The 13,954-nt window shown below is 41.7% G+C and overlaps 1 protein-coding gene across 1 annotated transcript in view; it reads right to left on the reverse strand.

Annotated features, from left to right (window-relative positions):
• ANKFN1 (ankyrin repeat and fibronectin type III domain containing 1) overlaps positions 1–13,954 on the reverse strand; it is a gene marked incomplete at its 3' end in the record, with an annotated part of 376,329 nt that overhangs the window by 232,553 nt on the left and 129,822 nt on the right. The window contains exon 2 of the mRNA XM_080922815.1: positions 5,657–5,697. The remainder of the gene's footprint in view (positions 1–5,656; positions 5,698–13,954) is intronic.

Genomic DNA, 13,954 nt, shown 5'->3' on the forward strand with positions numbered 1-13,954 from the left:
GAAGAAGAAGAAGAAGAAGAAGAAGAAGAAGAAGAAGAAGAAAAGAAACCCACAAGAGCTCTTTCTATCTGTTCTCAGGAATAGCCTGAGATGGAGTTGTGATCCAGGGATCCAGGTAAAGCTCTTCTGTTACAGAACACCACATACAGAAGGATAAGCAAAGTTGGAGCAGCTTAGCTGTGGACTCTTAAGGCCTCCGGGTTAACCTTGGGGCCAAAAAGCTGTTAAATTTCTTGATAATCTCCCCAGTAGACAATAGAATTCCTGCATCTGGGATGAAAGCTGTGTCTCCTTGGAAAGCTGTAGGGCCAGACTTCTCAACAGTATCTTTTTATTTCAGGCTGTAACATTTTAAGACAGATATTGAAAAGGGACCTGGACAAACCAAAAGCCCTAACTAACCCAGTCCTTTGAAGGATGCTTAATGGGACTAGGGAAGTTTAGTCTGGGTAGGAAGACTCTGAGAGTACATGAGATTAGATTCCAAAATATTTGTAGGGTTGTCATGTGGGATAAATGGGTGCTTCTAAGCTGATCCAAGAAGGCACAGCCAGCACAAGTGACCTGGAGTCACAGGGAAGCCATCGCAGGCTAGCAAAACACAAGGTAGCCTTTCCACCAAACCAGAGAAATGGAAGAGTGGCCTAAGAAGGTTGAAGTATTGTACCTTAGTATATGGAATGTGTTTTCCCCAAATAAACCCCCACAAGGAACAATTCCATAACAGGAGCATTTATTAAGCCTTAAGAATCAGTGTAAGGTCATATTTTCCCCAAGGCACACCTGGGTGGGGGGCGGTGGTAATTAACATATGAATAGCAATTATCTTTAAATTCCTTAGAAAATTAAGAAACGATGTCATTTTGGTCATGACCAGCGTAGAAATAGATGCCCTTTAGTCTTAGATCTCTGCTGAACTGTGGGAGGCCATATGCAAAGAAAATTCATTATGTGGCTGCCTTGGCCTCCGGTCTGTTTCCAGACAAAGAAACAAAGCATGCAAGGTGACCATGGCTGCAGCTTCAGGTTCTTCAGCTTGGATGCTTAGCAGCTGTGAAAGGCAACAGAAGGAAGTCAAGCCTTTACTGAGACCATGAAAAAAGAAGGAATAAACCACTTCGCTCTACATAAACACCCCATTCTGTACAACTTTATGCCACAGACCTGTGCAAAGGCCACTTTGACTGCTAGGAAGAAGCAAAGGCCACCAGAATACAACCAGCCAAGGCACATGTGCTGTGCACACAAAACAAGCACTTAGCAAGTATAGAGAGAATTGTGCAAAGGGGCCAGTGGGAGTTTGGCACACAGGAGGAAGAAAACTCCTGGAAGCTTGGTGGGTACAAGAAGAATAAGAAGGAGATGGAAGGTATAGAAGGGAGGGGGACTGATGGTGGAGGGGAGAAGAGGAGGAGGAAGAGGAAGGGGAGAAGGAAGAAGAGGAGGGAGAAGAAGAGGAGGAGGTAGAGGAGGAGGAGGAAGATGAGGGGGAGAAGGAAAGGGAAGAGGGAGAGAAATAGGAGGAGGAGGAGGAAGAGGAGGAGGAGGAGGAGGCATTGAATCCAGACAAACCTCCAGAGAATTTTAGGGGAAAAAGTTTTGCTCAATTGATGAGAGCCCCCAGACAAAACCATGGGCCCACAATTTATTAAAAGTTGCTTCTTCCCCCTGAACCCACCAGCTTCCATCATTCTCGAACATTCTTTCTGACTTCTTTCATTAAAGTTCCCTTCTTTCACTGGAGCAGACAGAGCTCTGGGGAATCTCCCCCTCCCCCACCACCTCAGCCCCACCAATGGGCATTGAACGAAAGCCAGGGTGTTGTCTGCGTAAAGAGAAATTGCAAAACCACAAATTGCAGAAAATCCAGACTGCCAAAATATCGAAAGGAACACACAATATCGCCATGCCTCTTAAAAAGCAATTGCGCATTTTACAGGCCTCTGGATAGTTCAGGTTTGCTTGGCAACTTTCTCACACATACCACCCAGAGAGAAGACAGTGCTCCATTAGAGGCAGTGGTCCTGAAGACTGTGGGGAGTTGAGCCCAACAGCAGCAGGGGCAAGTCTGATGGAGACTGTATGGGCTCAGCAGGATTATATTTTCTGTGATTGTATAGATTTGACTTCAAGGCCCAAAGTTTGTCATCAGAATGTCAGGAACCCCACAAACAAGATAAGGTAAAACAAAACAAAACAAACAAAACAAAAAGAACACCAAACCAAACCAACTGACCAAACAAAACCCTCATACAAACACTCAATGCACTTTTAGGGCCCCCTTCCCCCAACATTATCTTATGTGATTTTTATAATCTTTGAAACAGTCAGCAATAGCTATCTTTTTTTCTTCTTCGATCTTCCATAAGAAAGGAACTTAGCGAGTGAAGTGTTCTCAGAATCATGTACCTCAGAGAGAGTGAAATGTGAGGGACTTGGCTGTGAGAACTCAGAGTTTGAGTCTGAGGGTTCCTTCCATGGCCTCACCCTATTTTCCCATGGGACCTATCTTCCTGACTTGGCTAACTTGTCCTCCAGTGAAGTTGGTATTCCATGCTCTGTATATGTTTCCAAATCCCCATGAATGGAGCACTTATTGGTTGGAACTGGGTGTTGATTGTATATCAGTCATCCTTAGGTCCTTGGGTTCCAGAGATGCTGATTACTGTGATACACACATATTTTTTTCAGGAGATTTATTCATTTTATTTTATATGTGTCTTAGTTTGGGTTTTATTGCTGTGAAGACACACCATGACCAAGGCAACTCTTATAGAGGCAAACATTTAAATTGGGGCTGGTTTACACTTTCAGAGGTTCATTCCATTACCATCATGGAGAGAAGCATGGAAGCATCCAGGCCGACATGGTGATCTAGAAGGAGCTGAGTGTTCTACATTTTGATTCAAAGGTAGCCAGAAAGAGACTGTCTCTTCCACACTGGGTGGAGCTTAAACACTAAGAGCCCAAAGCCCACCTACACAATGACAAGTATCCTCCAACCAGGCCACACCTACTCCAACCACAATGTGTAGTTGTTTTTGCCTTTATGCATGTCTGTGTACAATGTCCATGCCTGATACCCAGAAAGGTCAGGAGAGGGCACTGGACCTCGTGAAACTGGGGTTATAGACAATTTTGAGCTACCATGTCAGCACTGGGAACCAAACCTAGTTCCTCTGTAGCTGCTTTAGTGTTCTGAGCCACCAATAATCTCTTGAGCCCCAGCATAATGGTTTTAAGACATTTCCATGACTCCCTGGGGGGAAGACCAACCAGTCACACAGAGATTTGGGAGTTTGAGTAGATCCCTTTTGTCTGGATAGTGTGACTACCACTGTTCTTTACACATTAGAATCCTTCCTAATAGGCTAGGTCACTGTGCATTGCTTGTGATCGCTATGAAGAACCAGTCAATCTCTTGTTCTCCTCACCAGAGGTCTACAAGGCAGTGGGTGCTTTAACTGAGATCTTGATAAAAAGATCTAGGGTAGGGGCAGTAAGAGTCATCATTGATATGCTTGTATTTATACACAAAATGATTTAAGATGCTACTTTGAATTGCCTTTTACTGGAGCTGGAGAAATGGCTCAGAGACCTATTGGTTAAGAGACATATTGCTCTTCCAGAGGACCAGAGTTTAGGTCCCAGAGGCCAAGCACATTAACTCCAGTTCCGGGGGATCAGAATACCTCCTTCTTCTGTCCTCTGTGAATACCTGCACACGTTACAAATATGTTCACCCTTTCTTCCTCTCTCCCCCCTCTAATTCATTCATAACCAGTAAGTAAAAATAAGTGTGTAAGATATTGAACTGGGCATTGGAGAAATGGCTCAGCAGTGATGAGCCTGTACTGCTTTTCCAGAGGCTCCAAGCTGGGTTCTCAGCACTCACATGAGGTGGCTTACAACCATGTGCCATGACTCTAGCTCCAGGGAATTTGAGCTCCTCTTTGAACTCCACGGGCATCTGCATTCACATTCACACACACACACACATACACACACACACACACACACACACACACAAACACACATACACACACACACAAACACACACACACACACACACACACACACACACCACCTAAAAGTAATTACAAATAGAACAAAACCTTTAAAAAATTAAATCGCTGATCACCTAATATTCACCACAACACATACGAACTACATTTTAGGATTTAATATTAAACCGCTTAAAACACTGGTGGAACTAAGCCGACAGTGCTATATGTTAAGGTGATATTAAATATGAATACATAGGAGAATAAGCACAAGGCATGATCTAAAGAGGGAAAACCAGCAAAAGCTCACATCTATCAAAGCAATATGCTCATGATAACACAGGAAAAGGAGGCCTGCCCCTAGAAATCTAATGAGATTTTATTAGGAAACACCAAATATTCCTAAGATGCAGGTGTTTTGATAGCACAATCCAGAACAAAGCACTAGAACACGGAGCTCAACATTTGAAAACAGTCTGGTGGATGCATATAACGCTTGGTCGTGAACTCTGAGGGTGCTGAGTGTCTTTTGCTGCTGATGTTTGAATATTTACCAGCGAACAGTGGGATCAATTTGCTGGATGGAGCGAACAGAAAGACATCACCCCGGGAAGTCAAGATAAACAAAGTTTTTCTTGCAGTTCAGCCGAACACATTGTCTTAGGGACTGAAGGATCCAAGGGGACTTTATTAGCTCTTGTGTGGTACGTGGGATTCCAGTGAGACCTTGTGATGCTGACAGATCTAAGAATGTCTAGTTAAATGCTTCAGCGGCTGCTGAGATGAACGCCTTGCTGGAAATTCTGTATAAACCAGGATTTAAAAACTGCAAATGGCTGGCTCACCTTCTTACTCTGTGGTTGCTTATCTTGTGACCACTTATCTTCACCAGCAAGGAGCTCATTAGCTTTTTCAGCTACTTGAGAATAACTTACAGCCCTCATATTGGACCTAAATCAATTCTTTGCCTTCAGAACTTATGTTTCACTAGATTATTCCAGAGATGAACACACACACACTGAGGTATACATTCAGATGCTTAGTCTTAAAGGCAAAAAGCATAAAATGCCTATCTTCTCAGTTCAGATCCATCACAACTATATCTGGTCTTACAGAAGAGAAGAGATGTGTAGTTTGGTAGAGACACCGGGAGTCCCAGAGTGAATGCAGTATACAGGAGATTTGCTCTAGAAAGAACATAGGTTTACAGAGTAGCCATAATTAGCAGTTAATGAAGGACATGCTGAGGAAACTGCCTTGCTCTTAAATAAGGAGGGGCCTGATTGAGAATCCATGGTGAGGACGGACTGAGAAAAGGAAAATAAATTAGCCACTCGAGGGGTAATGAATATTCAGATGTTGGATGTCATTTAGCTAGAATGTCACAACAAATATGCATCATGCCCCCTTTGCTTTTAGACGTGATATTCTTGTAACCACAATTCCAGGTCTTCTTCCAAAACCATTTCTAAAATGCTTCTACAGTGTTGCATAAATAAGCCCATGAAATGTTAGCTTCAAACAGTGGCCTCATTTGGTGGCACTGGATTTTAATGATGTAGCAGTAGGAGGTAGGAGATGGGAGCCTTAAAGACTGTTTTTAAAGCAGCAACTCAAACACAGATATTATTTTGAGGAAGAGATGTACTCACATTTTGCTGCAAGTGAAATGTCTGTCTTTGAAGGGCAGCCTCTGTAATAAAGACAGAGAGAAAAACAATGTTTAAGAAATTGTACAGTAACCAATTCAAATGGGAGAAAAAGAAACCCACATTGAATTGCTTTTAAAGGTACAGTCGCTGATAGAAAAATGAGGAATCTAAAGATGAAAACTTATTTACCAAGAGATTCTTCCTGGGATCAAGAAGCTAGACCCCACAACAGAAGCATTTAAGTCAACTGCCAGATTTCTTTCCAATCCTCAGCTCACAGCTCCTGAGCATCCTGAATGCTGAGGCTCACTTTACCTCCCGGGTCCTATCTTGAAGCAGGGGAACTAGGAGGCATCTGGTTGTCTAGCTCACCAGCTTAGATTCAGCATTCTCTCGCTTCTGGTTCACACTGACATTCTACCTTTGAAGGTCCAGCTCTGACACATTGTTCCATTGAAAGAATGTCCAAAACAAAACAAAACAAAAAACAAAACAAAACAACAACAACAACAACAAAAAAACTCATAGTTTTCTCAATTCATGTTTATTGGGCTAAGCGGACACTTTTTCTTCCAAGAAATGAAAGGCATCTGTAGGGGCTGCTGAAGGGGGGTGTTGCAGAGGATATCAGACTTTTCAAGGATGGCAAGGGTAAGGGAAAGTAATTAAGCTACTTGTCCACTTAGAAGGGATTCCCCAAGTGTGCGGGCAGTTTGCTCAGTACGGCAGTCATTCAGACACCAGCTTGTTTTAAAAATAAACTAGGTCAAAGCCAGGGGAGTACTTTAGGGTAGCATAAATAACGGACAATGCCAGTCTAAATTCTCCCTCTCTAGTCCCGCCATGCACCATCTCCCAACAGCACGGCACCCTAAAAGATTTGAGTGGATCGAGGATGTATCTTAGACTGAGCACTCTAGTCATGCAAGGGTCTAAGACCCTCGTGAAGCTCTCACTGAGGACACTGATCTGGAGAAGTTTGATTAGTCACTGTGTGAGCAATATGCATCCAATCTCTGCCATGTGGTGTGATTTGTGTATACTGCCCCCCCCCCCAGTTTTTTTGCTGTGTCCATATGTACATGTATGTGTCTGAGGATACATGCATGTAAGTGGTAAGAATGGAAGACCTGTAGTCCATGTATACACATGTGGAGGTCAGAGGAAGACTTCTAACACTTCTATTATCCTCCATTTATCTTTCCCTTCTTCTTCCCTCGACACAGGGTCTTTTGCAGATCTAGAAGCTTCTGTTTTTACCTAGTCTGGCAGGCCAGCGAGCTCCTGAGAATTTCTTGGTGCATAAGACCATGCTTGGCTTTTAAATGAATGTTAGAGGAGAGGACATTCGTCTTCATGCTTGCTCTTACCAACTGATCAATCTCCTCAGCCCTGACCTCTGTCATTTCTCTGAGTAATAGTAATAACTTAATAACTGTAAGAACTAATCCAATGCTTAACAATTGATCAAAGATGCCAGTGCCATTTCAAAGAACTGTTGTAAGAGTTAAGATGGACAAGAAGTATAAAACAGTTTTGTAAAACAGTGGATATTATTGAACAGATCTGGAATATTCCAGACCTACAAACGTAGATTTTAAATTTGTTGGTCTTCAGCCTGGCACTATTGTGAAGTGATAGAACCTTGAAGGAGTGAAATTCAGTGGACAAAGTGCTCTGATCCCTTCCTTCTCTCTCCTTTGCTTCCTGACCACGAGCCAAATGGTTTTGGTTTTTTATGGCTTCTACCACAATGTGTTGTCAGGAGTCTAAAGCAATGAAACATCCAGTTATCAACTAAAACTTCTAAAACTCTGGGCCAGAAGAACAGTTTTCTTTATAAGCTGATAGGATTAGATATTGTTGCAGTAACAAAAAACTCACTAGTGCACTGAAGACTTGCTAAATAGTAATTGGTGCTGTTAATGTTACTATTGTTATTAGAAGTCCAAGCTGGGTAAACCAATTAAGAAATGGCACCCAGGAAGGTAGCAATTTAGACATTTTTACTTGGGTAAGGCATTTCTCCTATTACATGTCAAAATCACCCCAAATTTCTCCCCCAGGTTAGTTTGTCAGAAGTTTATTTCTCTGTGTAAGGAGTGTAACACACACCATCAGCTTCTACACTAGGAAACCCCTTACACTGTTAGCAAGCCAACTAATCCCTTGTCTATGGGGGGGAGGAGCTCAAAGTTGTCAAATTGTTAAATTGCTGGCCCCATAAAGAATGGGGATCATTGCTGTCTATGCATGTAGGTGTCACATTTTTATTGTCTGGGTTTTGTATATAGGCCCAGAAGTGTAATGTATGTGCCAGCAATTGGAGGAAATTTTAAATGGCTCTCTGTTTCCAGGCCTGCATATATTCCCCTACCTCTTGTCTTTCTAACTACAAATGTGTACCGAAGAGGCTTCAGAAATTGTGTCCTTATGAGTTCCTTTGAGGAACTCGTTGCTAAGAAACAAATTTAGAACTCTCTTACCTCTTTAGAAAAGTTTTTACTATTTCCTTAGATAATGGGTTCTTTAGCCACAAAGTATGAACAAAGAAAATTGTCTGCCATTTCAAAGATTCAATGGACAAGGACTCTTCATTTGGGGAACAATTTTCTACGATATCATTGATTACTTTAAACACTATTCAAAGCGCTCCTCAAGATGACATTATGTAGCTACCTAATGTGTGGTGCTTATTGTTTTCCTTGGGGTACAGAATAAGTGAACAGAGACCTCACAGCTATGTAAAAATTCGTCTTTGCTTTTTAAGGCTTGTTTCTACCACAAAGGAGAAAAAGAGCCCTTAAGATGACGAACTAACTCATTCACCGGCCTGCTGGGTACCACTCTGTGCAGAACACATTGCTGGCACCTATTCATGTACCTCATCATTCCTTACAAATATCTGTCTGGTTCTAGAGACTACCCGACAGTTTGGAGAGACCCCATGGCACCAGGATTATACTGATGGCTGTTGATAGGGAAAGCAGTAACAAGGTCTAGAAAGAGAAATTTACATTTAATAGGGATAGTTACTGAAAGTTCTGAATGCTTAGTATATCGTCAACTGCCCAAGTGCTTTTCTATGATAAGCTTGCCCCTGAGAACAACACAAGAAGGTTTGGTTCCTACTCCAGGGCAGGAGGAGAGAAAGGAGGTATGTGTGTGTGTGTGTGTGTGTGTGTGTGTGTGTTGTGCGTGCACGCGTTTGTGGTGTCACATACCAAGCAGATGTGTATCATTAAGACCAAGGAGTCTTAGCAAGAGACATTGGCCCCTTTCAGGGTCTTAGAACCCAGGGTTGTTACTTGCAGTTTTTGACGTGTACTTTAAAGAGCCCAGGACTGTGGATTTTGAGACGAAGTAGCTCTTACCTTCTATGATGAACACTCAGTTAATTCTGTCTCTGTTTTATGTTAATTCTAGTTATTTGCTTGATTCTGTGGTAGGAGGAGTTAGTTTGGATTCCACTTATTCCCAGGAATGCTGGGAACTGATTTTTTTAAAGGACTTGGTAACTCAACAATGACTAGTGAAGGCTTTATTCAAGGGGCGGTATTGCTAATGGTCAGATAAGGCTTTATGAATGGTGGATGCCCTGTACATTCTGATAAAGTACATTTTAAATAGAACCTGACATTATGCTGCTGGGCTGGAGGTCAGTGTAGACCATTTGCCCAGCATGCATGAAGTCCTAGATTCTGGCCGAATACTTCCAGAAAAACAAGCCAGAAACCATCTGACCTTTTGAGTTGAAGGCATCGGGGTTCTGATATAATTTGAGGGCTTCATTCTACAGCTCTGTCCGAGCATAGGCCAGTCTCAGCAATTCTACCAAGCAACACGGTGATCCGTAGCCAGTGACTTGACCTGTCTAAGTTTGGATTCCTTTATTCTTAAAATGAGAATAGAACAGCACTAAGCCCCTCCACACAGCCATGTTTATTAGAAGACTTAATACGGATAAGGAACAGGGAAAACACTTGGACCATCCTATGAGCTTAATATGCCAATAGTTACAGCTGACTTTAGTAAACCCCAGCTGAGAGGGTACCGTCCAAGCTTTTGCTTCTTAAATGGCCACAGGCAGACACCAAGCTTCTTAGCCTTTTGTCTCTGACTTTGGGTCCAATACTAAAACAGCACAGGCTCAGCTTGACAAAGTCCTGTCAGATTGTTTCTGGAGACTCTTCCTAAACAGTGTTTTAGTTGTCAGTCCCACTCTGCAGTCACTGCTGGTGTTTAAAGAATTTTCGAAGCCTTTCCAGTGGTCTCTCTTACGGCATTGGAATTTGGCTATTTTTCCACATAGCCTCGGCACCGTGTCTCTGCCCGGACCTGGGTGGGCGTTCCACTGCCTTACTGTGTTTACTTATAAATGGTTTCTTGTGTTTTGATTTCTTTCTAGCTTTTTAACAGTTAAAGTGTTTTTAATTTAAATAAACAGTTTTTATTCCAGAGAGTTTGGAAACTGCAGAAAGCACGAAAGCAAGGCAGGAGAGCTCAGGACAACACAGATTTACTTTGATGTGTGTAAAGAAGCCAGTGTTTTGCTTGGTGATCTGCTCTTGCATCTCTGAGACAGTGCATCTGGGCATCATTCTTAATGGTCTATGCTAATCAGAGACCGCATGTGTATGCATATGCATGTACCCCATGCACCCCTCTGCATGTGCAAACCTCTATCATTTGAGTTTTTTCAATGAAAATAATGTGATGCTATATTATTTTATATAATATGCTTTTATTCTCTTAAAAAGGATTTTTATTTTATCTTAATTTTTATTTTTAATTCTATTTTTTGATCAGGTGTGTGTGTGTGTGTGTGTGTGTGTGACTATGTGTGGGTAAACACAAATCTGTGCAGGTGCCTTGGAGCTGGAATTACAGGTGGTTGTGAGTCCCCCAGTGTGGATGCTGGGGGTCTAACCTTGACCTTCTTGGCAGTGCTCTTCACTGATGAGCCTTTCTCTGGTCCCACTCCCTTCCTTTAACTATAGTTTTGTACACACACGTCACTATGGATCAGATGTTTAAATATGCTCTAGGTGTTGGGTATACAATTCTTATACAAACCCAGTATTGTAAACCATCACGACATTTTCAGCCAACTAATTGCACAGGAGACCTGTTGAAAAATGGACCCCACTTACACTGATGTGAGGTAGCTGGTGTGATGGAGAGATGCTGTAGCAAGTAAAGTTTTTTCTATATAAAGGAACATAAACTTTTTCCAAAGAAGGGCCATATGGACTTGTGGGAAAGAGGGAGTTTAGAGCAAAGAGAGCTAAGGTGCACTTCTATTTTAAAATGTTTAATAATTACTATAAACTCCAGGGCGAGAACATATTCCAAATGTAGGATTCAGAAGAATGCTTGAGAAGCGTTTTGAAGGACACATAGGAAGAAGAGTCACCTGGGTGGTCAGGGCCACATCTCTCGGGTCAATGAGATGTCCCAGTGAACTGGTACGGGCTGGAAGGAGCACTCCTCATAGAAAGCGGCATGGACAAAGACCCTGATACAGGACACTTAATACAGGACACTTGCCAAGGCAACACTAAATAGCATGCAAGTTAGTTGGATTGAAGAATTCCATGCAGAAGAGCAAGAGGAAGTGGGGATAAACCAAACAAGTTAGGTCATCTCAGGCACTTTAAATATTATTCTTAGAGCTGCAGAAACCAGGTAAAAGTGGCTAACATAAGAGAGAGATGGGTGTGTGCAGTCCATGGTGGGTGGGGGAGTATGAAGTAGTATCTGCTCACATTGAATAGACCAGAAACAGAAGAAGCACCTGATGGGTGGCTACCATTTTCAAAGGCCCACCATTTCTCAGTTACTTCTATCAAACTCCTAAAAGCTCTACCAGCTTCTAAACAGCCTCATAAGCTGGGTATTTAGTGTTCACATTACAGACCTATCAAAGACACTTCAAATTCAATTGATAACAAGACTTGTAAATTATATGATAATTGTACCTAGTTAGGATTTTCTTTTCTTTTCTGAGCTTCCATACTTTACTGAAGTATTTGAAAAGCATACTGTACTCAGTAGCTGAAAAGGCTAAGTTGACCTAGACCTTGAGTAGATAGTATGAGATATACCTACATTTTGAAAGAGGTGTGATTTCTAAAATTAGCTTATGGGTGGCTGAATGGGAGAGAAACAGGGTCCCTTGACTGAAAAGACAGAGGGATTTTAATGGTAAAGATGTTGACTATTCAATCTTAAAATGAAAGCCCAAACTGTTTACTACCCTGTTGATTTCCTCCATTGTTCATGTCCTTAACTGGGAGCCAGAACAACAATCCTCCCAGCTACAAGCATGGGAAACATCTCCAGACAAACATCTGTTGGACCGAAACTTTTAAGTTTTTCTCCATTACCTTCCTCAATATTTTTGTCTTTAATGAAAATCGCCCTTGAGAATAGAATTCCTTGCTTAAAACTGTCGAGAAGTTCAACTAACCTGTGATATGCCTAGTTTCTATTATAGAGGACCAGAGAAGTGAGGTAAATCAGGAGTCAATAGAGCTGCACCCAGATAGGGGCCATATTAACAACACGAGGTCTTCTTGTCGCACGGGTCTCCTCACAGATGGGTGAACTAAGGCATTGGTGCCCACGGGGCTATGGTTTAGGGACCATCACTGCATTCTGTGTATGTAAACCATATCTCTCTGGTGAGCTAATGCTGATCCACCCAAAAGCTCTTAATTTCTGCTCCAGGAGCTTCAGGTAATAATCCCACCAGAAGGAGAGAAGCAAACACAAACCACTTAACTAAAGGTGGTCGGCTCCAAAGATACGTGGTAGTTTCACACATGTTCAAATTCATGGCATCATGAGAATAGGGCCTGGTAGGGAATATTTTCAATTTTCAGACGTTCCCTCTCCCATTTCACTGTCAGATGACAACACAGACTCCAGAAACCTTTTGTATCTCTTCAGCACTGCTTAAGCCTTATAATTAAATGATGAATTTCTTAGGATTAATTATTTAAATATCAAAGTGATGGGTTTGAGCAAGCAATAGACTGTCTTTCTAATCTGAGCTAAAATAACGTCATCTGGTCATGGGACTGTGTGTGAGTACAGAGCAAGATATCTGTTTTAATGAAGCATTGCCTTTGAAGTCACAAGATATTATGAAGCCCACATATAAAATGTCTGAAAGACAAGAAAAAAAATTAAAGAAAAGGCACTAAAACTCTGGCCTCAATCAGTGCTGTTTTAAACCTCCTCCACCTGGAGAGGTCACAGCATGGGAACTCTGGAAAATCACACTCCTCTTCTGCAGTATTCAGAACAATGTTTCATACGGCAACAATGTTTAATGCTGCAACAATGTTTCATACCGCAACAATGTTTCATACAGTGTGAAGCATCTCAGGCAGCAAGATTCTACCTACTCTAGAGTCTCTCCACCCCCATTGCCTCTGTTAACAGTAACTCTGCACAGGACCAGCCACAGAATTTGGGCATCTTGAAGTCAAAATGAAAAGTGGGGTCCCTTGTTCTAAAATGAATAACAACAACAACAACAACAACAACAACAAACAAAAACAAAAGCAAAAAACAAAAACAAAACCAGGATAGTGAAAACTATCCTCAAAAATAACTTTTGGGGGAATCACCGTCCCTGACATCAAGCTGTATTATAGAGCAATAGTGATAAAAACTGTACGGTATTGGTACAGAGACAGGAAGGTAGATCAATGGAATAGAACTGAAGACTCAGAAATGAACTCACACCTATAGTCACTTGATCTTTGATAAAGGAGCTAAAAACATTGAATAAAAAGAAGACAGCATTTTCAACAAAAGGTGCTGGTTCAACTGGCAGTCAGCATGCAGGAGAATGCAAATGGACACATTCTTATCTCCTTGTAGAAAGCTCAAGTCCAAGTGGATCAAAGACCTCAACATAAAACCAGGTACACTGAAAATAACAGAAAAGAAAGTGGGGAAGAGCTTAGAACACATAGGCCCAGGGGAATTTTCTTGAACAGAACACCAGTGGCTTATGCTCTAATATCAAGAATCAACAAATGGGACCTCATAAAATTGCAAAGCTTCTGTAAAGCAAAGGACACTGCTAATAGAATAAAATGGCAACCAACAGATTGGGAAAATGATCTTTACCAATCCTACATCTAATAGAGGTCCAATATCCAATATATACTAAGAACTAAGGAAGTTAGACTCCAGAGAATCAAATAATCCTATTAAAAAATGGAGGTCAGAGCTAAACAAAGAATTCTCAACTGATGAATACCAAATTGTGAAAAGCAC

This window comes from Micromys minutus, assembly GCF_963924665.1.
Source record: "Micromys minutus genome assembly, chromosome: 10".
NCBI classification, from domain to species: Eukaryota; Metazoa; Chordata; class Mammalia; order Rodentia; family Muridae; genus Micromys; species Micromys minutus.